The sequence below is a fragment of the Peromyscus californicus genome, unplaced genomic scaffold (genome assembly GCF_007827085.1).
Source record: "Peromyscus californicus insignis strain IS unplaced genomic scaffold, ASM782708v3 Scaffold_14__1_contigs__length_90479793_seg_2, whole genome shotgun sequence".
NCBI lineage: Eukaryota > Metazoa > Chordata > Mammalia > Rodentia > Cricetidae > Peromyscus > Peromyscus californicus.
Window position 1 is genome coordinate 38,937,147 of NW_026294436.1, and position 24,771 is coordinate 38,961,917.

General features: G+C 44.1%; 1 long non-coding RNA gene across 1 annotated transcript; it reads left to right on the forward strand.

Annotated features, from left to right (window-relative positions):
- The first annotated feature begins 13,872 nt into the window (after positions 1-13,872).
- LOC128109417 (uncharacterized) lies at positions 13,873-18,566 on the forward strand. The gene is made up of 3 exons (XR_008217812.1): positions 13,873-13,986; positions 16,066-16,195; positions 17,004-18,566. It is a non-coding gene; the product is annotated as an uncharacterized LOC128109417 (long non-coding RNA).
- The last annotated feature ends 6,205 nt before the right edge of the window (positions 18,567-24,771 follow it).

Below are 24,771 nucleotides of genomic sequence, written 5' to 3' on the forward strand. Positions count from 1 at the left end.
TTCCCCAGACATACATTTTAACATGCCTCTTCCTTACCTTCTTCATGTCTCTCTTTTGTGAGCTCCCCAGTATTTAAGGGTGTAGAAGGGAAAATACCCATTTACAAAGTGAGTTTTACCCAGGTTATGGCTCGCACTCACCAGTCTTCCCCTAAGTTTGAAGGATCTTTTCCGTGTCTACAATTGATCAGTTTCTGTTGAAGCCACAGGGGCCAACCCATTTCCTCTTCGCTTGTTCTTCCCACCCTTCTGCGTCTTTTCCTGCACAAGGTGGTGTTAAATGCTCCTAACAGTGGGCTCCTATGGGGAGCTTTTCCAAAGCACAGACTCATTTTCTGCTCTCCGGGCATTTCAAGGATGAAGATGTGAAGTGAGGTCCAGGCACTCACGTAATGTCACATGAGTAAATTCAGTTTATACCGATGGGTGAGATTCCCTGCCTTGATGATCTCTAAGTGCCCATGGGATGCTGTCCACCATCATTATCATCCCCCTCTTCCTCCTCCTCACTGTTCTCCTCATCATCACCACCATCACCACTGACTTAGTTTTTCTTTTTCCTCCTTGATTACATTTCAAATAACAGTTCTCATTTAATCTTTTTTTTGGGTTAATTTGTCATTTTAAAAGTAAAAACAAAACGGAAAAATTCCATTTCCCTCAGCCAAGAGATGTACATATTAATGAGGCAATGTCTGCACAATGCTTGCAGTGTCTGGAATCAAGTGTATTTTGTAACAATGGGAATTATAATTTCTTTATTTTGGAAGCAAACAGAGAAGACATAGGCGGATTATAAAGCCAGGGGTGGCCTGCGATAACTCACTGGCAGTGATGAGCAATGCTGGTCTACGTGTGAGGATTTGAGATGAGCAGGAAGCAAGCAAGCCTTTGCAGGTGTGTGTTTATAGATAACAGATCTAGCTGGCAGAGCGTGGCCACTGAATCTTAAAGAAACATTGATTTTCAAAGCCGGAGGGACTCTCAAGGCCTCCCTTCTCCATCCTTTACTTCACACTTGAATCTGTGCTGTGATAACAGTCGGTCATGGCCATTTAAAGAGTTGTCTGGACTCTAGCTTCTTATGTATTCATAACAAAAATATTCAAAATTGTATTTTATGACTGTATGATTATAAAATCAACTCTGGTCTTGTCTGCATTCATTGATATATTATAGTTATAGCAATATTTTTTCTGATTTTAAGAGAAGGAAAATTAAAATATAAACATTTTTGTGGTATCCTAAAGGGTCCTGGGTCCCAGGGCCTTGCCTCCTGTGTCTTGTGGGTAAGTTTGGTCTTGCCTGTTCGGAGGTTAGGGAATAGTGAGAGGTGGGATCGTGCTCTGGATTGTAGAGCAGCCCATATATTTCCTTTGAAAGACCATTTTAATTGATACTAAGTGATACTAAGTCCTTTCTTATTTTGAGCTGTTATACTTTTTAATTTTTTCAAACTTCTCACTCTTTTTGTCCCCCCCCCCCCCCCCCCCCCCCCCCCCCGCCCCAGCAATGGTCTATCTTCTCTTTCTTAAGCCTGGAGAGTAGACCCTGGCTTTATAAAGTCGGTCTATCTATCTTCTCTTTCTTAAGCCTGGAGAGTAGACCTTGGCTTTATAAAGTCAGTCTATCTATCTTCTCTTTCTTAAGCCTGGAGAGTAGACCTTGGCTTTATAAAGTCCGGGTCAAAACCCAGAAGCACTGACACACAGGAGCTCGAATCTCACTCTGTACCTCCAGAATCAGAATCTGCATTTGAACAAACTCCCCAAGGGAGCCATAGTCACAGGAGATTGGAAGCCCCACACTGGAGAACACGGTGAGTGCCGTGCTGGCCAGCTGCTATTCTGAGAGTTCCACACGGTTTCTCGAACCAGTTCTTTTAGCACCCTCATTTATTTCTCCCAGGTTGCAAATCAGTGAACTGAAGCACCTGGAGGCCGAGTGACTTGCCCAAGGAGTGGGATTCAAACCGGGCAGTGCCCTGGGATCTATGTGAGTCCTCACCAGGTCAGCCTGTGCTCATCTGCTCTGAGGGAGAGTTGCTACTGCCTTATTTGTAGACCAGGGTGTGTGTGTGTGTGTGTGTGTGTGTGTGTGTGTGTGTGTGTGTGTGTATGAGTGTGTGTGTGTTGGGGGGGCAAGTTCATCATAACAGTTAACCCCATTGGAGCAATCAGTCTTACATCAGTATGGCAAAGGCTGGAGAGAAGTAATTTAAAAAGGAGTCTTGTAGGTGTAGTGGTTTCAGTCTGGAAGACTGACTCTGCTGTTTCTGGGCCATGGGGAGGCAGAACGTCAGAATAGAAAGGTGGGGCATGCAAAATTGCTCAGTTCATAGAGATCAGAAAGCAGAGAGAGGTAATGGGAGAGGGCCAGGCTAAGGCAGACCCTTCAAAGACACCCCTCCAACACACTTCTATCTAGGCTCCACTTTTCAGACGTCCATCATTTCTCAATAGTCTATTCAAATTTTTAATCCACCATCGAACCATCGATCACATCAGAGCCACCATATTCTGCTTGTCTCTGGGTATGGCCTCACAGACACACGCAGAAGTGTGTTTCACTAATCTCCTAGGCATTTCTAATCAGGTTGACAACCAAGGTTAGCAATCACACTTGTCCTCTTTTTAGAGCAGATCCCATGACCAGTGGATCCCTGATTGACAGTTAGGAAAGCTCTTCCACAGGCCATCACCAGCAATCTGCTAAAAACAGAGGACACTCAGCCACTCAGATTCTCACTCAGTGACACTACAGTGAAGCAACCTGGAAAGAATTTGCTCACTGTTGAGGGAGCAGGAAGCAGTGGTGGGGTGGCCCATAGATGACTCATGCAGAGGAGACTTCTCTGTAAAAAAGGCATTGAGCCTTTGCTACTTTAGTGTTGAGAGTACTTTCTAACCAAATCCTCTCTCCCACTCATTATTTTCAAGATTTCCAAGCCTATTATGGCTTTTGCATTTCCCTGGGAGTCTTTTTTATCATACCATGAGAAGCCCTATAATACGACCTCAGTTTACTTAAGTGCTCAAGTAGGTTTCTGACTCTTACCATAAATGCTCAATTATAAGACTGTATATGCACCCATGTGCTTTTCCTTCTTCTTTTGTTTTAGACAGAGTCCTGCTCTGTAACCCTGGCTGGTCTGGACTTGCTCTGTTGACCAGCCAGGCTGGCCTTGACCTTGTGATGATGCTTCTGCCTCTGCCTCTCAAGTGCTGGGCTTTTAGAGTATGATAGAGTTCACTCCCCATCTTGGCCCTTTCTCTCTGGGCCATGCAGTCACATCCACCAGAAGTAGAGCAAAATGAGGACTGCCATTGGAAGCTACTTCCATGGAACAGTTTGATGGGTAAGAAGTGGGTCTGTCATCTGTAAAACTCCTGCCTGAGTACCTGGCAAGACTTCCCTGGAGCCTTCAAATAGGATCTGTATGAAAGAGGGCACAATGTACCCTGCCCGGGTTACACCCTGCTAGGGTCCATGTAGTTGTGTAAGAATAGGGCCTGAAAGTCAAGCAACAGAAAGCAGGGATGGGGAGAAGGGCCCCACAGGTTTTTCCCAAGTCTGCTGTGACTGCACAGAATTTCAGAAGAGAACCCTTGGTGCAAGGTTGTGTCTCTGAAATTCCCAAAATGGCAGGTGTTTAGTTTGCAGCAACAGCAGCAGCAGCAGCAGCAGCAGCAGCAGCAGCAGCAGCAGCGAGGAACTCCGGCCCGTTCTCCCTTGTGATTGTCATGTTCAGGTCAGTACTAACTTTAGCCCTGCAGTCTTCGAATGGGGACAGTCCACTGGTGGATTAAATCCTCTGTAAATGGCTAAGGAGCTTTTAGACAGACAGCAGAAGAAGGGAAAGGAAATTATTTCATCTATTCCCTGTCAGGTGCATGATGACTTCTGGGGAAGCCATTCTCCAGTGTTTTGCAGCATAATGACACTTTCTATTCATATAGCACTGATCTCCCAGGAGCTCCAAGTTCACCACAAACACCTCATTAGCTCCCTTCACCTGGGAGTTCTGGGAGGGAGGGGAGAGGCGAGGACAGCATTTGATTCATTTTCTTCCTGCTGGGTGATTGTTTGCTGGGACCACTACTCCTTTGAAAGAGACGGTGGGTGGCTGGCCAAAGGACTTCCTCACCAAGCATATGGGTTCATGGTACTGTCTCTCTATTGGCTTCGTGCTGGGGGTCCAGATAACTACTGCTGTGGAATGATCCTCGTCCACCATTCATTTGGCTCATTTCAATGTGGGACAAACACTATTTATCTGGGGAAACTGAGGTCCACAGGATGACCGAGTTCCACCAGGCTGCTTGTGAGTGTGAAGTGTTGCTGAACGCCTGCCGACTTGTCATTCCAGCTTCTTTCTGCTTACGTTCAGCAAGGGATGTGTCCGAGGTGATCTGTGGCCCTGTGATTTGGAAGAAATTCCTCCTGAAGAAAATTTGGGGATAAAGGGGACCCATACCCAAGCCTGAAGGCAAGACCCCAAGTGGTCTGGTTGTCTTTCTGACATGACCTCTTTAGACCTTTGCCCTGTGCAGTTTTTCCTGGGCTCAAGCTGCCTCTCTGGGACTTGAGCATTTCAGAAAAGATCCAAAGGGCCTTTCAAATGATGCTGGGACATAAATAGCTTTGCCAGAAGAATGTTGCTTCAGTGCTATGCAGACTGAATCAGCACCACATTGAATTAGCAGCAATCTGGTGCTCAGGGTAATAGAGTGATGGAAAATGAACACCATTACATTTTTTTTTAACCCTCTGAATGAGTCTTTAGTAAAAAGGACAAGTGGCTTCCAGGTGTCTTGCTGGAAATTTCAACCACTGAGTCACTTGGCTGGAACAACATGAAGCAGCGCAGACTCTCCCAATTCAGTGGCCGCCAACTTGGATTGTCCCCAGTTCCAACTTTAGCATTCTTCCTTAGTCACTCTGTGGCACAGTCAGTTTCCCTTTGTAGATGCACAATGGGAGGAAATTCTGATGAAGGGACAAAGCTGCCACTGTCCCATCTGACCAAGCATCCTTTGAGAGAACGGACTAACCACGCTAGGAAAAGCTGTTCTTGGGAGGAACCACCTGTGGCTTGTTTGTGTCAGGACCTTGATTTACTGGCTGTCCCAGAGCATAGCTGATTGATGTGTCAGTTCCTGTGGTTACCAAGGATACAGAGAGATTCCTTCAGAATGTCTCATTAGGTGGCTCATCTCAGCCCTTTGTTGCGGCAGGAAGTGGGATGGAGGGAAGGGGTACTGGTTGAAAGTCCTGTCTCTGTCACTAACTGTTCAATATTTGATTGGTTAGGATCTCTCTGAATCTGAATTTTCTCATCTATAGGGTGAAGGATGGACAAGAATCAGATAAAAGTGCTTCTGAGTTCTCAGACAGATGACATGAATGAGTAGATTTTATGAATAGCACCACGGTATGCACAGTGGGGACTACAGAAACGGGAGAATTGATCTTCATCCCAAGATATCCAAATTCAAATTTAAAGCAAATAAACAAATCAGACTCCTACAACATAGTCTAATACATTGCTGAAGAGTAGACTGAGTCTAAGGATAAGAATTTCCAATCTTCTTGAAGATTGTGGAACTATGGGAAAACTGAAGAAACTCTCTAGCTTTACTTGCTTTTAGTTGACTTTAAAAATCACTGATGTTGGAGGCTGTTGTGCAACAGTTTCCTCAGGGATTCAAACAATCCCTCTTGTAGACAAGCTCCTTGAGTAGGAAGGTAAACAAAGTAGCTTCAGGAAGTTCCTGAAACTGGCCAGATTTAACTAGGGCATTCCCTGCCAGAGTAAGCAATAGAAGCAGAGACTAACTCTGGGGGGAGTGAAGCTGAGCTGCAAAGAAGACTCTCAGACCAGACCAGCTACCTGGAAGAAGCAGAAACCAGCCTAGCTGTTTGGAAGAGGTTCAGGCCAGAGTCACTTGGAAAGGATACTTTCCAACTTGTTGAGGCACCTGCAGGCTGTGCAGTGTGTTCCAGGTTCCCAGCTTTTGTGAGCTGTCACCTGTGCTGGGGTGGGCCTTGGTGATGCAGCTGTCTTTGAGTCATGTCTCCTTCTGTATGTGACCCCTCACCCATCTTCCTGTAAGTAATCCCAATAAAACTCATGGTTCACCAAGTTGGACTTTGGTGGTATCCATACTTTGGTCTGTTGTGGCTATCTGGGGTGAGTAGACGAGTATGTAGCATCTCCCTGGGAAAGTTTTGTCACACAATAGAGGTTACATTATTAATCTCTCACTAATTTTCTGGAGATAACATCTCTAGTGTGTGGGTCGTGATGATGATATAATGGTTGCCTAGGCTACTGTTAAGGGACTGAAAAGCCACCATTGTAGAGACCATTGCCTGTTTGCCTGTGGTTGACATAACTATATGAGTGACTTTATTTTAATCATATAAAATAAAAATCTTCACCTGCGTTTTCTTCTTCCTTCCTTCCTTCCTTCCTTCCTTTTCTTTTCTTCTTTCTTTCTTTCTTTCTTTCTTTCTTTCTTTCTTTCTTTCTTTCTTTCTTTCTTTCTTTCTTTCTTTCTTTCTGTTTTTTCAAGATAGAATTTCTCTGTGTAACAGCTTTGGCTGTCCTAGAACTCGCTTTGCAGACTAAGCTGGGCTCAAACTCACAGAGATCCGCCTGCCTCTGTCTGCCGAGTGCTGAGATTAATGGCGTGCGCCGCTGCCGCCGCCACCACCACCCAGCCTCGTCTCATGCATCCCATGAAGAGATCTGAAGATTGATTAAGGATGTGTAGGTAGGATTAGAGATTTTGTCTCCTTTATTGCTTCTTCATCCCTCCATCATCTTATGAAAGCCTTTTTGGCCTTGGATGGCCTCCCCGTACAACTGGTTGACCTGCAGTAAACTTCCTCTTTGGAGAAAATCGATTTGCTGATTGGCATACTCTGTGGTAGCCAAAACAGGCCTGACTTAGGTAGTGACATTTGCTCCTATTTTTTAGTAATCTAGACTCTACCAATTGAGCTACATCCTCAGCCCCAGATGCATGTTTTTGAATGTGAGAAAGTATAGGTATCTAACAAGGGGAACAAAGTCAGAGAGAATGTAGGCCAAAAAGTAGCAAAAAATCATCAAATCAACATTATTGATTATAAAAATATTGTTATGCGATGTTACATAGCATCAGGGTATTACTCAGATGACACACAAACACATATACATATATATGAAATATATATATATATATATGAATTTATGGGTCTGGGTGTTTTGCTTGCATATGTGCATGTATACCACGTATATGTAGTGCTCTTGGAGGTCAGAAGGGGACATTGGAGGCCCTGGAACTGGAGTTACAGAGGTTTGTTAGCTACCATGGGGCTTCTGGGGATTAAACCCAGGTTCTCTGGCAGAGCAGCCAGTGCTCTTAACCACTGAGCTCTCTCTCCATCAGATGCCATTTTTGTTTTGCTAGCTTCAGTTATGGAAAACCAAGGAATAGAAACTTACCAGCAGCTGCACTGAAGAACCCACCCCCACCTCCACCCCAGGCCACTGAATGCCAGTAGTTCCTCAGCTAGGGGTAAGGCCTTTTCTGTCCTCAGGCATGCAGGATTCACTGGCTTGATCATGTGCAGGTAACTACAGCTGCTGTGAACAATGGCCATGGCATGTCCAGAAGACAGCATTTCACGGTCCACTTCTCTATTCTCTGGCTCTTACATTCTTCCTACTCCTCTTTTGAGATGTTTCCCAAATCTTGATGGTGGCAGTTGTGGGGTGTGTGTGTGTGTGTGTGTGTGTGTGTGTGTGTGTGTGTTAGGTAGGGCTGGACAATCGTCACGTGTTCTCAGCATTTGACCAATCATGAGTCCCTGCATTAATTGCTGTCCATTTTAAAAGGAAGTCTCTTGGACCAAAGTTAAGAGCAACCTAATTGTCGGGCTGTGATGGTGCATACCTTTAATCTCAGTACTCGAGAGGCAGAGGCAGGTGGATCTCTGTGAGTTCAAGACCAGCCTGGGCTACAGAGTGAGTTCCAGGAAAGGCTCCAAAGCTACCCAGAGAAACCCTGTCTCAAAACAAACCAACCAACTAACTAACTAACTAACTAACTAACTAACTAACTAACTAACTAACAACAAAAAAAAAAGACATTGCTCTCCAAAGAGACTGGAAATGGAAAATCTGCTGTGAGAACTGATATCACCTGTGATGGTTTGAAAAAGAATGGCCCCCGTAGGCTCATGTATTTGGAAGGCTTAGTCACCAGGGAGTGGCACTATTTGAAAGAATTAGAAGGATTAGGAGGCATGGCCTTGCTGGAGGAGGTGTGTCACTGGGGGTGGGCTTTGAGGTTTCAAAAGCCCATGCCAAGCCCATTGTTTTTCTTTCTAAGCCTGCAGATCAGGATGTAGCTCTCAGCTACTGCTCCACACTTGCCTGTGTGCTCTTGTGCCCCCTGCCATGATGGTAATGGACTGTAAGCAAGCCCTCAATTAAACGTTTTCTTTCACAAGAGTTGCTGTGGTCATGGTGTCTCTTCACAGCAGCAGAATAGTAATTAAAACACCATGTCTTTATTGTTGTCCAGGAAGGAGGGCCTGACAGTCTCAATAGCCAGTTCATTTGGCTCTTGCTCAGAGAAAGCATCCTTAAACAGATCCAAGAGTTAAGTCAGATGTGGTGGTGCACGACTTTAACCCCAGCACTTGAGAGGCAGAGCTAGGTGGATCTCTATGAGTTGAAGGCTGGCCTGTTGGTGCATAGTGAGTTCAAAGTCAGCCAGGGCTACAAAGAGAAACCCTGTCTCAAACACAAACACACAACAACAACAACAACCACCCCCGGCCCGACACACATACTATACTCTTTGTTCTGTTTGTCCATTCACCAATTTAGTTAGTAATAATCGACAAATAACAAATGGGTGACTACAGGGCAGTCAAGAAGAGGCTCAGCGGGTAAAAGTAACTGCTACCAAGCTTGAGGACTTGATTCAGGCCTCCAAGATCCACATAATAGTGAGAGAGAACCTTCCTGCAAGCTGTCCTCTGATCGCCACATACGCCAGGACATATATGTGCCAGCTCACTCAGAGCCTCCTGGTTATATAATTCCTTCAAAGCTACACATTGAAAATGGTAGGAATGGGATATGTGCGGTGTGTGGATGAACTCTCAGACTGTGACTGCTTCTCTGTGCTCCCTTTCCTGCTAGAAAGGAACTGCTTGATGCTTCTTGCTTGTTCTGCTCTTGGCCCAGAGACACCCCCTAGTTTAGACACAAACTAGTAGCTACAGTCGGTGTGACCACAGTCCTCAGGGGCACAAAGACTTTGATTACAACAGACTGAATTTTCCACTACGGTTCCAGCGCCAATGAACCACACGGGAAGGGCCTTGGAAACACAGAGCGTCCTCTCAGCGAGATCTTTCAATGGGAAGAACGCTGAAATTTACTTTTTCTTCTTGGGAAAGCGCCAAGTTGGAGGAAAGTAGCTTGGTATTGTTATTTTGGTTTCTACAGCTGCCCAAATTGCTGTGGTGCTCCTGGTTCCATTCATGATACCCTCGTTTGAATGAATGCGCTAAAGATAGGAGCTGTAGCTCCTTTGTTCCAATTGTCCTTTGTTTGAATGGGGGTGTTCATTTTAGCTCCGAACAGTCCTTGACCACAAATATGAGCAAACTACAGACCTCTAATTAGAGAAGATTTCATTTCTAGTTCCCAACAAGATCGTGTCCATTGTGTTTACATTTATTTCAGCAATTAACAGGATTCACGGATAGCCCGCCTCCCTTCACCGAAATGCGTTGGGAAGGCTCACAGTTAAATGAGCACATTGCACAATTGTCCTGGGGAACAACGGTCCATTGGCAGATGATTCCACAGGTGAAAATGGGTGTGGCAGCAATGTGGTAGTGTGGAGGAGAGGAGGGTCTGTAAGACGGTTTGAGAGTTGTTCAGCCCAGGGAAGCATTTTTAGGCAAGAAAACCATTTTAGTCATTTGAGGAGCTTGCTTACCCTGTATAAGAAGTGGTAGCCTTCCCCTCTTCCACACTAGAGGACTGGGCCACACTAGAACCAGGGCTACAAGGTCAGTGCAGGGGGGCGGATGTACATGTGAGCTTGTCATAGAGAATAATAACCGAGTTTCACATTGGTTGAGAGGATGGAGGAAGCTGCGTTGGTAATGGAAGCGTCTGCAACACACAGGTACAATCAGGCCGGGGAAGCTCTGCTCTGCCGCTCTCCCAGCGCTGGAGACCAGATATACCTCGTGAGCAGAGGTTCCCTTCTGCTGTGGGATGTCTTTCTGTACGCTGGGAATATGTGTTGCTATGGTTGGTTAATAAAGAAGCTGCTCTGGCCTATGGCGAGTCAGGGTAGAGCCAGGCAGGAAACCCAAGAGAGAGAGACAGGAAGAAGAAAGGCAGAGACAGAGAGATGCCAGCCTGCCGCCCAAGGAGTAACATGCCAGGACGTAAAGCCACGGCCATGTGCCAAAACAAAGATGAATAGAAATGGGTTAATTTAAGACATAAGAGCTAGCTGGCAAGAGGTCTGCTATAGGCCATACGGTTTGTAAATAATATTAAGCCCCTGAGTGATTATTTTATAAGCAGTTGTGGGATCGCGGGGCCAGGCGGACATGAGAAAACTTATAGCTACACCATTCCTTTTCAAAGCACTTAGCCTGTGCTCTAACTTACACATGGGTATCTATTAAACATGGCAGATAACTTAGTAGCTTTTTAAAAATTTTTTTAATTTTTTTTTTTTTAGCAGAACCTATCTATGCACAAACATCTCATGAATTTCAAATAATTGAAGGCAAAAGCCAATTTGGTTGGTGGAGTCAATTATGAAATGCTTGAAAATAATAAAAGATTTTTTTTTTTAAATCACTTTCGAGACTACCAGTGCATGGATTTGTGTCTACCAGAGTTGTCTGATCAAGATCTTGTTTCAGTAAATAGAGGATGACTTGTAAACAGCATGGCAGAGTTCTAGGCTCCCTGGTCCACATTTAGATTAGAAGTAAGCAATGTTTAATTTGGAGTATCTGAAAACAGTTGACTCTCTTAAGTAAGTAAATAAGTCCTTCAGGGATTTCATTTTATGCATTTATTTATTCTGTTAATTCTCCCTTTTCTCTGTTGACAGAGCAAAAGACTCCTGTCAAAATCCACAAACAAACAAAAGCACACCATGAGTAAATTATCTTTGCTGTTTTTGTGAGGCTATTTCTCTGTTTCTCAGCCTGGATATTAGATAGTTCAAGACCATACATATTCAAGGTCTAATAATCAGATTAAGGTAACTGACATATCCATCATCTCGAACACTCCTTTATAACCTTTAAATAAAGATCTGAATGAAATGTAGATAATAATGGAGGTAAGTATATTTGAATTACTGCAAAGGGCCCTGGGATAGGAACACTTAGATTGCTTAGCCAAGAAAAGTGACCAAGAGCTAATGGGAGATGAAGAGGTTGGTAGAGGTCATGACACCTAGATAATCACCACAGTAATATCTACGAGCTATCTGAAGGGTTCTGTCTTTGCAATTATCACCCATTAACTCTATATAACAGTTGATTTAACTGTTTTTAACAGCTGGTATCTTGTTGATGTCCTCAGCAAGTGCAAGAAGTTGCTGTTAATCTTCTAGTCTATGGAGAAGAAACACACAGAAAAGAACTTGCAATTTCCCTTGCTTTCGACCTACATCCAGACATGGCCCAAGTTTAGTAATCTTTCTTTGTTTCTTTCTTTCTTTTTAAGATTTATTTATTATGTATATAGTGTTCTGTCTGCATGTATGCCTGCATATCAGAAGAGGGTACCAGCTCTCATTACAGATGGCTGTGAGCCACCATGTGGTTGCTGGGAATTGAACTCAGGACCTCTTGAAGAGCAGCCAGTGCTCTTAACCTCTGAGCTATCTTTCCAGCCCCATAATCTTATTTCTTTAAATCTTAAGTTGGGACTTTGTGTAAGATAGAGGCTCAAAATACGTTCATCTAGTTAACTTCTCCCAGATCACCAGTGAATGCATGGCCAAGTTTAGACTTCACTCTGGTCATTATTCCAAGTCATGTAATTCATAATCACATTGTTTCTCTCTTTTGATTACTGAATAACAGGATGATAGACTCATTAGGGGTCACCGTCATAGCAGGTGATCATTAATGTTTCCTAAGACCTGTGGTATTTAAATAATTTTTCAAGTCTGTGCTAAAGGAAATCATAGAGGCTATCTTAGTATACAGCCCCATCTTTGAATATTAATTAGATGACATTAGTAGAATTGGTATTTATTCTCTCATTCTTTGTTGTGGGATGGTCTGTATGTCAAGTGTGTTGTTGATTGGTCAATAAATAAATCATCGATTGGCCAGTGGCCAGGCAGGAAGTATAGGTGGGACAAGGAGGAAAATAAAGCTGGGAAGTGGAAGGCTGAGAGAGAGACACTGCCAGCCGCCACGATGACAAACAGCATGTGAAGATGCCGGTAAGCCACGAGCCATGTGGCAAGGTATAGATTAATGAAAATGTATTAATTTAAGCTGTAAGAACAGTTAGCAAGAAGCCTGCCACAGCCATATAGTTTGTAACCAATATAAGTCTCTGTGTTTACTTGGTCAGGTTTGAGTGGCTGTGGGACTGGCAGGTGAGAGAGATTTGTCCTGACTGTGAGCCAGGCAGGAAAATTCTAGCTACAATCCTTTTTTTTTTTTTTTTTAAATTTATTTCACTTTGTTTTGTGTGTATTGGTGTGAGGGTGTCAGATTCCCTGGAAATGAGTTACAGATAGGTCTGAGCTATCATGTGGGTGCTGGGAATTGAACCTGGGTCCTCTGGGAGGGAAGCCAATGCTCTTAACCACTGAGCCATCTCTCCAGCCCCTATGCTTTCATTCTTGAGTTTGGTGATTTCTATCTTTACCTTATCATCCAGCTTCCCTCTTAGCTAACCACACCATCTTTTACCGTTTGCAACGTACAAAAGCAGTTAAAAGCATGAGTTCAAATCCTGGCCCCATTCTTAATCGATACATAACTATTATCATTCATTCTAAACCTCAGTTTTCTTCATCTGAACAATGGAGATAATGCTCTTACCAACTTCATAGGGCAATTTTGAAAGTTAAACATGTCTGTAGAGTGCTCATTGCAGAGCTAGACTATTGGTCATCACTCTGTTGTAGTACCTGCTGTCCTGTCCATCTGTGGTTAGGGAGGCAAGCTCTGAGGCAAGCAATTCTCGGTACACAGCACTTAGGATTCTATTACCGTAGGATAGTTGGGTAGTCAAAATGCGTTACTGGATGGGATCAGAACACACAGAAAGATGGAAAAAGGGTTAAACGTCTCTTGAGGGCAGAGTCTGGGAATGTAGCTCAAGTGTAGAGCACTTAGATATGCAAAGTGCCGTGAGTTCGATCCCTAGCACTGCATAAAACCAAACAAAATGCCCTTCTCCTAATCTGTTTAGCCGGGCATGGTGGCACACGTCTGTAATCCTAGACATTTGGTGACAGAGGCAGGGAGATCCAGGAGTTCAAGTTCCCTTTGGTTGTTACATTGCAATGCTGGCCTGGGTTGCCTGAGACATGTTGTCTAAACAAACAAACAAACAAACAAACAAACAAACAACCCCACCAAAAACCCAAGAAAACCCCAACAGACTCTCGAACCTTCTACATCTGAATCAGGGGAAGAATGATGGAGATTCTCTCCAAATATTTGATTCCACGTGAATCTTTGGGGGCTGTTATTAACCCTCCAATTGGAGGTTATTTTTACTAGCCAGTCTTAGACACTGAGGGTTGGACTTGGAGAGGGAGTGTGTGTGTGTGCGTGCGCGGATGAAAAGCCATTGATAAAAAGAAGCATTGTCAGCCCTTCCTCTCCCCACTTACATTCAGGAAGAGGCAGTCGCTTTCCACTGCTGCCTCCTCCTGTTAATGCGGATGTCACTGTTGCCAGGTAACTGCCGCTTGCAAGGGCTTCTGGATGGGCTGCCTGCTGGCTGGCTGGGAGGGAGGGGCAGGCTGGCAGAGGTCAAGGTCAAAAGGAATGAAAACAACGGCCTCTATACACACAAATGAAGGCCACAGCAATCCTTTTTAGGCTTACGGAAGAGCCCAGGGTCTGAAAACTTGACGATAACAGGAAATCTTCGAATAAAAAGCCAGCAAATACATAACACCTTGGGAAAGGAATAATTTGGTTTCTATTCTCTTCTTTGAAAAGAAAACTTAAGTCTTCATGCATTCTAGGCAATGTTTGCGACAGTGTGGACTTTGGGTATGCCTTGAAGGGCTCCATCTGGTCACCAGTGTTTCATCTCTGCGTTCCCGCTTACCAACACCGTTAGAGAGAAACTGAATTGTGCTACCAGACTCTGCAGAGTCCCTTAGAAAGCTCTTACACATCCTTGTTCTTTCCAACAGTAAGCAGTGGTTCTCCTACTAAATGAGGAGCAACACACTGGTAGCAAAGACGGTGAAGCCAGATGGTTTCTGGCTGTGGGCAGTGCATCTCTGAGGCCAGCACGTCATCTGGGTGATCCAATAAGATTCTTTGGGGTGAGGTGAGACCATCAGTGCTTATCAAGTGTAGGGATGAGCCTGCAGCTCTAAAGGAGAGGGAGAGAGTGGGGGAGGGAGGCAGAGAGGCAGGGAGAAAAGGAGAGAGGGAGGGAGAGAGAGAGAGGAGAGAGATCCTTTTTTATTTCTCTAGCTTCCTCCCTCGTTCAATATCCTCACTATTAACCTTCAGCCTCATGACCCACAAAGTGTTTCTGAAACTGTCTCTCCTGACTGCCTCATGACCTGGCCTCTCTGTCCTGTCACAAACAAAGGACCTGCCATTAATCTTTGAGCTGTTTTCCAGGCTCCTTCTTGGTCTCAAGGTCCTTTATTCCTCTGCTCTCATTAAGATGAAGTGCTTATATCACCTCTCACCATCAATAAGTGTTTCACTGGCTCTGGCTAAACCAATTTGCTTTTGATTTCTTCATTCCTTTGTTTTGCTGACTCGATGCCTTTAATTACAGGATTGCATACCAAAAGCCCTGGTTTGCTTTCTGTTGCTGCGATAAAGACCATGACCCAAAGCAACTTGGGGAGGGTTTTTTTTTTTTTTTTTTTTTTTTTTTGGCTTACACATCATTGTTACAGTGTATCACTGAGGGAAGCCAGGGCGGGAACAGAAGCGGAAACCGCAGAGGAATGCTGCTTACTGGTTTGCTCCTTGTGGCTTGTTCAGCCCTTCTTACACAACTCAGAACCACCTGCAAAGGGATGACACCACCCGCAGTGGGCTGGGCCCACCGCATCAATCATTAATTAAGAAAATGCCCTACAGACTTGCCTACAGGCCAATCTTATGGAGGCATTTTCTCAATTGTGTTTCTCTTTTTTCAGATACCTCTAGCTTGTGTTGAGTTAAAAAAAAAAAAAAAAAAAAACCAACCAGGACATAAAAGGTGCCCACTGTGTGTTGGCATAGCCCACGGACATGATGTCCATTGCAGGAGTTAGATATTTTTAACATTTCAAAATAACACAAAGTAGCTGACTTGAGGAAATCATAATTTCATCAAAACTTGTGTGTGTGTGTGTGTGTGTGTGTGTGTGTGTGTGTGTGTTATTGTAAGACAGGGCCTTTCTGTGTAACACTGACTGGCTTTGAGCTGTTAAAACTAGGCTAATCTCCAACGTACAGTGAGTGACTCTCCTACCTCTGTGTTCTAAATGCTGGGATTACAGGTTTGTGCCACCAGGCTTGGCACAATCTCTCTAAAAACTCTTAAGCTGATAAATCTAAAATACATCCCATGATATTTTATTTTAAAATGTGTATTTTCTTATGCTCCCTACAAACTATGTAGGCCTTCTTCCTTCTCTTCCTTCTTCCTCATCCTCTTCTCTGCTTTTGTTTTTATGAGACAGCCTGGGCTGGCCTTGAACTTGAAATCTTCCTGCCTCAGCCTTCTGAGCACAAGGATTATAAGTGTGTCCACCATGCTCAGTCTGGAATTATTGTTGGTTTGGTTTTCAGACAGAATGATTCCTCGGGCTCCTGATCTTCCTGCTTCTATTTCCCCAGAGCTGGGATGACAGACAGCTGGACCATGCCTGACATGGGCTACGACCTATTGAACCCTGAATACATAGCAAATCTTGAGAAGGTATTTTAAGTCATGTGTCTTTTTATTAAATGTCATCAACAATAAACTTGGCAAAGTATTATTTTCTCCACCTAACATAAATAGAAACAAAGCTCCGAGAAGTGAACACCTCACTCTGGCTCAGTGGACTTTGTCTAATTCTGTAGCACATGTGTGTTCTTGTCACAGCAGGTTGTATCTAATAGTTAAGTAATTTTAGCTTGTCATGCTAAAAACATGTGCACAGAACATAGTGAATTAGCTTTGTATGAGCCTTGAGCAAAACAATTCTTACTTATCTGTTGCTGCATAATAAACTTTCCCAATACTTAATTGCTTAAAAGTAAGACATAGTTTAGTTTTTTTCTGGGTCGAGAAGCTCAGTATTGCTTAGCATCATGCTGCGGTGCTGAGGCTGGGGATGCTGCTGGATGCAGTCATCTCAAGGCTGGACTGGGAAGGGTCTGCTTCCCAGCCCTCTCTTGTGGACTTGGGCAGGCTCTGTTCCTCAGTGGTGCTGGACAGCCTTAGTTCCTTCCTAGTTGTTGGCCAGAAGTCATAGCAGCCCCCCTGATAGTGACTCCCAAAGACAGCAGATCCTAATCTCTGGACTGTGGGAATGGTTATCTTAAATGGTGGTGTTTTAAAAAAAAGTTTTCTTACTATGATAAAATACATGTACCACAATGTTATCATGAAGGATTTTTTTTTTTTTTTGACGAGATGAGGGTGATGATGATGATTATTGTTCGACTAGAGGTTGAACCCACGCTTTTATGAATACCAGGGAAGCGTGTTTCATCCTAAACCCAGTGCTGGTGTTTTCCAGATGAGGTGAGTACTTCCAACCATCGGAGAGGGCTCTTGTCTGCCAGAATTGGCTTCAGGTGGGATGCAGACGGCGACTAGACACAGAAGGGAGGCGATGTGTCTACAAGGAGAGACCGGAGTGACGGAGCCGGGAGTGACAGGGTGTGGACGGCCACTCCGAGGCTGAAGAGCAAGGGTATGCTAGAGCCTCCGTCTCACCCTTGTCAGTATCTTGGTCTTGACCCAGAGAGATGGCTCCTGACTTACTGGCCCCCAGGACTGAGAGAACACGTTTCTGTTGGTTGAACTTCAAGCTCTGAAGGAGTTTAGTACACTACAGAGCAAGTAAAATGTTTCCCTGGCTCCCCTGTTGCACGAGCTTCTCTGTGGCACGCCGGAGGACACCGGAGCTGGGTTTGTCAGAGTGAGCAAGCAGAAAGAGCAGACAAGGGAGAGCTTGGTGAGCAAGGTCTTGGCCACAGTGTTAGAACTTGATGTAACCCTTCACTTTTGTTGTGTTCTGTGAGCTAGAAGCAGGCCAGTGGCTTCAGCCATTGGCACAATGGAGGGGATTCCACAAGGTCACTGCTATAGCATGTATCTTAAGTATTTCCCAAAGGTCCATGGGCAAAAGCTTGCTTGTGTAAGCCGGTATGATGGCACACACACCTTTAATCCCAACACTTGGGAGGCAGAAGCAGGCGGATCTCTGTGAGTTCGAGGCCAGCCTGGGTTACAGAGAGAGTTCCAGGACAGCCAGGGCCATTACACAGAGAAATCTTGTCTTGGAAAAAAAAAAAAATGCTTGCTTGAGACACAATTAGGAAGTGGTAGAGAGCTGAGATACTAGAGCCTACTGGGAGGACTTTGGGTCTCTCAGGGCACAACTGTGAAGGAGACTGAGGCACCCCAACCTTTGCTTGCTTTCCCTTTTGTCTCTTGGCCATGAGGTGAGCAATTTTGCTCCTCCATCCATTTCTGCCGTGATGTACCATCACAGGCCCAAAACAATCCGGAAGCTTAAAAAACAGTGAGTCATTTAAACCTTTCCTGTTTATGGGTTGGTTTCTCAAGGTTTAAAAATTTGTTATTTTGTGTATGTGGGGTGGTGTGTGTGTGTGTGTGTGTGTGTGTGTGTGTGTGTGTGTGTGTGTGTGATGGTGAGCATGTGGAGGTCAGAGGACTATTTTATGTAGCCACTTTTCTCTTTCTACCTTCATGTGGGTTCTGGGGAGCGGACTTAGACCGTGAGGCTTATGCAGTGAGTACTTCACCCACTGAGCCATCCTGCCAGCTGTCAGGTCTTTGTTATAGTAACAGAAAGTTGAATAACACAGGCAAAAATTACGTGGAGGCATGGGTCATTGAAGGGTAGGTTTTTTAGAAACCAACTGCACGGCCTTCTACAGTATTTATTGTGAGAGAAGAGAGAACCAGAAAACATCTTAAATTCTAGAAAGGCCCCTGGCTGAGGTCTGCCTCTGGCTTGTTCTATGGACAGAAAAGACTGTACAGGAGGATTTTGGCTAGAGATGATCTTATTTCCTATGAGGCCTGTCCTGATTCACTCCATTTTACTGGAAAACAATTTATAACTATTCTCCCTCTTTTTTTTTTTTTTTTTTTTTTTTTTTTTTTGGTTTTTCGAGACAGGGTTTCTCTGTGTAGCTTTGCGCCTTTCCTGGAACTCACTCTGTAGTCCAGGCTGGCCTCGAACTCACAGAGATCCGCCTGCCTCTGCTTCCTGAGTGCTGGGATTAAAGGCGTGCGCCACCACCGCCCGGCGGTTCTCCCTCCTTTTTATACCTTGCTCTTATCTTTCTTCATAGATTTTCCATGAATAAGTGGAAATTTTTGTTTGTTTTTGAGACAGGGTTTCTCTGTGTAGCTTTGGAGCCTGTCCTGGATCTTGTTCTGTAGACCAGGCTGGCCTGGAACTCACAGAAATCCACCTGGCTCTGCCTCCCGAGTGCTGGGATCGCTGCCTGGCTGAATAAGTCAGGACCCTACAGGTAAAAATGCATGACCTGTTTATCTTCTCTGAAGGAGGAGGAAAACATCCCTCTCTGAAGAGTCCGTCTAGGGCTTAGTGGTTTGTTTACAATTATCCACAGAGGAGTGATTTTGTTGCTGCATTTACGTAGAATGAGGAGTTTGCTGTGCTAGGCTGTGTTTATCTGGATAGCTGCACTCCACAGAACAGTGGCATTGATGGAACTAACTGTTCCTTGGGTCCCTGCCCTTTCCCCTCCCCTTTCCTTCCTACTAGGTTCCAGAGCATAGTGTTCTGTGTCTCCTACTGCTACTGGCCTGTCACTCTGTCCCAAGGCTTCTTTCATTTTTATACATACGTATGTATGTATGTATGTATGTATGTATGTATGTATGTATGTATGGTGTGCACATGGAGGTGAGAGGACAACTTGCAGGAGTCGATTCTCTCCTTCTACCATGCTGATCCCAGGGATCAAGCTCAGGTTTTCATGCTTGGTGGGAGGCACCTTTACTCATAAGCCATTGTACTGACTGGCTGGTTTTGTGTCAACTTGGCACAAGCTAGAGTCATCAGAGAGGAAGGAGCCTCAGTTGAGGAAATGCCTCCATGAGATCTAGCTGTAAGGTGTTTTCTCAATTAGTGATCAATGGGGGAAGGCCCAGGCCCTTGTGGGTGATACCATCCCTGGGCTGGTGGTCCCGGGTTCTATAAGAAAGCAGGCTGAGCAAGCCAGGGGAAGCAGGCCAGTAAGCAGCTCCCCTCCGTGGCCTCTGCATCAGCTCCTGCCTCCAGGTTCCTGCCCTGTTTGAGTTCCTGTCCTGACTTCCTTCAGGGATGAACAGCAATGCTGAAGTGTAAGCCAAATAAACCCTTTCCTCCCCAACTTGCTTTTTGGTCATGGTGTTTCATCGCAGCAATAGAAACCCTAACAAAGACAGCCATCTTGCTAGACCTCCCAGAGTGTCTTGAAGTTTGCTTTGCTGACTCCTTATCAAATTGTCTGAAGAGTCTGAAGGAAATACAGACACTGAGGTCCAGCCTTACTCTATTCAATCTTGTGTGAGACCAGAGACCTGGATTTTAAAATTGCTTCTTAGGTGATTTGTGTTTCTTCTACACATTGAGGATGAGAACCCTTATCTAGGTGCTATTCCCTGTTCAAGTGATGCTCAGAGCTAACAATCCGTGAGTGTCCTGTATCTTCCCTCTTATGGTCATGCTTTAGCAGTCACTTTTAGAGGGACAGTCCCTTGACCCAGTATCTCTGACTTAGTGTTAATTGGACCACTAAATGCAGGCAAAATGAGGTGATACATGTGTGCCATTTAAAATTTAATAGTGAGGTTATTTTTAAACAGACTTTTACTTATGGAAAATGCCAGTGTCTAGTAGTGATATACAGTTTCTTTTGTATGTGTTTTTATATTAAAAAGGGGGGACTTAATTGAAGAAAAGGTATAGGTAATGTATAGATAGGGCAAAACCAATGGCAGAAATAATGGGTTGAAGTTTGGGAAACATTGTCCTCTCCACCCCCCACCCCCAAAGGCACCCTGTGGACTTCTGGCATCAACATGGACAGTAGAGGATGCATTTTGGGATGGAAAGATCCTGTACATATTCCTGAGGTTGTTGTCTGTGACATTGTGTGGGGTAGACCCTGGGTGTCAGGATCAGTCATGAAGCTGGCCAGGCGAGCAGGTGAGCTGCCCTCCGATGAGTCTCCCGTGAGCATGGAGAAGAAAGACCAAAGCAATGAAGGATCACACCTGGCTCCACTGGGTGTGTACAGAGTCGTAAACTCAACATCAGAAGTGGACCTCAGCAAAACCACAGCCTAGGTGACCCTCTGCCCCACCACAGTCCTATGGTCTATATCACCAGCATAGCATTCTGTGGCTTCCTCATTCCCCCTCCTTCTCTCACTTTTAAGTTAGTTCATATGAGTTAAATTAATATTAAGTTTGTCTGTTTCTTTTCACTTACTCCATTATGGCTCTAGAAAATTTAGAAGTACATATGTGGTTCACATTACATATTTCTTTGGATGGCATTGCTTTGGATAATGTGGGAAATTTGGGTTGTAGTAAATGCCAGCATTTTATAGACCAGATACAAAGCACCAATGAACTCCACACATCCCAATACACTCCCATTGTAACACCAAGTTACAATGATTTGGTTTCTAACTTAAATATTTAGGTGAATTCTCTCAGCTCCTTGGTTGATGTTAATGGATCCTATCTTAGGAAGGTCGTCTTGATGGAGACTTAGTCTTTTGTATCGATACTTTATAATGAAACAACATAAATACCTAGTAACATTTTGGGATTGGCTACAAAGTAAAGAAGGATAGGCTAACCACCATCAAGAAAACAATGTCTAAATCAATCTTGAGATTCTTCAATGGTTTTTTTTGTAGCTTGTCTGTCAGAACACAGTCAGAAGAATTGGAACACAGTCAGAAGAAGGATGACGCATGGTGACAATGCCTTGGGGAACTGGGAGAGAGGCTGCAGGAAAAAAGGTGGAGGGCCTTTTACCTCGGATGCATTTTGTTCCCTGGATTGTTCTTGGATGTGATCTCATGCCTCCTGTGACAAACATTTACACTTAACTTATAAGACAGGTTCATTCTTGTTGGATGTCAGCACATAGTTACAGAACCCGATCTGGTCAGTGTCCCCTGAATCTGGACATGGCTTCTGCCTTGCCTTCATGCTTTCCCAGATACAATCTATAGTACGTGCCAGGAAATTGTATTGAAATTGGTCTGTCCTGAGAAAGTTCTGGGAAAGGGCGGCTCTGTTAATATTTAGTATGTGCTGACTGACTTTTATTTACATGTTTTTCTGATCACGATTTTATGGTCATGCCTTTCTGAACTCAAACATCCTTCCCTGGGCCGCTGCTTTCTTGGTTACATTTGTGTATAAAAAGCCACTGAAACTGAAGTAAAGTTGTCTACAGCAGTAGACTGCAGCCCGCCCCAATCTTTCAGGTTGTCAGATCCCAGGGCCAGCAGACAAGGTCTGCATAGGTCAACTGAAAAGTGGACACTTATCAATGAGGATCTTCTAATTGTTTTGATTGAGCAAGTATTACCTACTCAATTGTGATGTGGTTTGAATCTGAAATGTGTTAACTGCTTGGTCCTCTGTTGGTGGTGCCATGTTGGGAGCTGTTCAGACTTTCAGAGATGGGGCTTAGCTAGAGAAAGCAGGTCATGCTTGCTTTTGAAGGGTATTCTTGCCTCTTGATTCCGTCTCGGTTTCCCCGCTTCCTGTCCACTTTGAGATGAACAGCCTCTTCTTGCACATACCCCTGCTATCATGATGTTTTGCTTCACTGTAGTCCCCGAGTCAGTAGAACCAAATATTCTGGGCTGAAATATCGGGGTTAACATAACTAAAATTTGCAATATTTACTTATTATGTCAGATTTCCAGTCAGAGAAACATGAAAGTAACCAACCAAGGATGTTTTTTCATAAAGCCATGTCTGCTGCTGCTACCATGACCCACACATTTAAATTCATAGCTACCATCATAAGCTTGAGTTCCTCAGCTTCCAGTGCATTAAGACCTACCTATGAATATCAGATCACATCATGACCCCTTTCCATTTTTTTTCTAACTCAAATCTGAAGTCAAAATAAATAAATTGGCATCAGGAATTACCTCTTTACTTTTGGTCATGATATTGAATAGAAATGGAACACTATTGGCTTTAAGGGCCTTCCAAAACCTGCCAGCGTAGCTCACATAGTCTTAATTTTGTTAGAGAGTGAAGATGGGCACTGGAAGTGGGTCTTCCTGTGTTTCCCTTCGTTCATCTCTTCCTCACCTTGAACTTTAGCTGATTCTTGACATTGTCTTTATCTCTATCTCCTTTGCTTTTTCAGTACCCATGAGGCAGTCCCTCACCCCCAGGATCCCTGGATCTGAGATATAGGTTAAGGTCACTGTAAGGCATTACCATTCTGATTCGACCCAAACCCATGCTTAGACCCAAATTCTAGTCCTACATTTGTTTTCTGGCTATATTTGTCCTGCCCTGGCATTTGATATTTGATGTTCCTTGTGATCTAAGAAGTACTAGCAGGAGAAACAGCAGATGTATATTAAAATGCAGCCTTGTAATATCTACAATCCTCCAGGAATTCTCTCAGGTAATTAATTTCCTAGAATACTGAGCATGGTGTATCATTTCTTACTTAGTATACCTGATATCTGAAATATATAATTAATATTCTTGCTTCAAAATTGCATTGAGATTTAACTAAAAAAAAATGCAGATTTATTTGGCATCTTCTGAGGATTTGTTCTCAGACTTCCAGCCTACCTACCACCTCCATGGCTTCTGAAATCCTCAGACGCCCACGCTCCTTATCCAAATGGCACAGCACTTCCATAAAACCGAAGCATCTTGTCTCCCATACTTTAAATCACCTCTAGATTTCATATAATACTGAACGTATTGGGAATGCTGTATAAATAGTTGTACTTTATTGCTGTTGGCTAATTTTATGTCAAGTTGACACAGGCAATAGTCATCTGAGAGGAGGGAACCCCAATTGAGAAAATGTCTCCATAAGATTGAGCTGTAGGCAAGCCTGTAGAGCATTTTCTTAATTAGTGATTGATGGGTGAGGGCCCAGCTGATGGTAGGTGGGGCCACCTCTGGGCAGGTGGTCCTGGGTTCTAAAAGAAAGAAGATTGAGTAAGCCATGGGGAACAAGCCAGTAAGCAGCACCCCTCCATGGCCTCTGCATCAATTCCTTGCCTGCTTCAGTCCCTGTCCTGACTTCCTTTAGTGATGAACAGTGATGTGGATGAGTAAGCCAAATAAACCCTTTCCTCCCCAAGTTGCTTTGGTCACGGTGCTTCGTTGCAGCAATTGACATCATAACAGACAATTGCCTAGTGAAAAATTACAGTAAAAAATATGTGTGCACAGGATAGGTGGAATTAAAAGCTATTTTTGATCTGTAATTGGTTGATTCTGCAAACACAGAACCTGTGGATAGCGGGCCCACTGTATGACACATGTATTAAAGACTATGTGTCTTTGTCTGAGCACAGCATTTCTGGCTGGCTGAGCATCATGTTGCAAAGTCTGTTTACTTCGCTCACTGTGACATTTGATTCCTTCATTGCTGCTTTTATTTAATCAGGATCCTAAGACTCTGATTTTTCCCCCCTATGGCTGCCCTCTAGGTTTTGATTTAACAAACACCCCAAAGGCTTCATCTAGTCAATTAGTTTTTTTTTTGGTTTTTCGAGATAGGGTTTCTCTGTGTAGCTTTGCGCCTTTCCTGGAACTCACTTGGTAGTCCAGGCTGGCCTCGAACTCACAGAGATCCGCCTGGCTCTGCCTCCCGAGTGCTGGGATTAAAGGCGTGCGCCACCACCGCCCGGCGCCAATTAGTTTTGTTATTTGTTTGTTTTACTATAGAATATACTTATTTGTCAATTTTTTTTTATGAGCAAAACACGCAGCATTCATGGGTTGGAAGGTGGCTTAGTGGTTAAGAGCACTGGCTGCTCTTGCAAATTTGGGTTTGGTTCCCAGTATTCACATGGTGGCTCACAACTGCTTGTAACACCAGTTCCAGGAGATCAAATGCCCTCTTTTGACCTCTGTGGGCACCAGGCATGCCATTGGTATACATACATATACACAGGCAAAACACTCATGGTATAAGAATAAAAAATAAATCTAACAAACAAACAAACCATATAGCATTCAGTCTCTACTTTCTCTTTTTCCAGAGTCTCTCTATATAGATA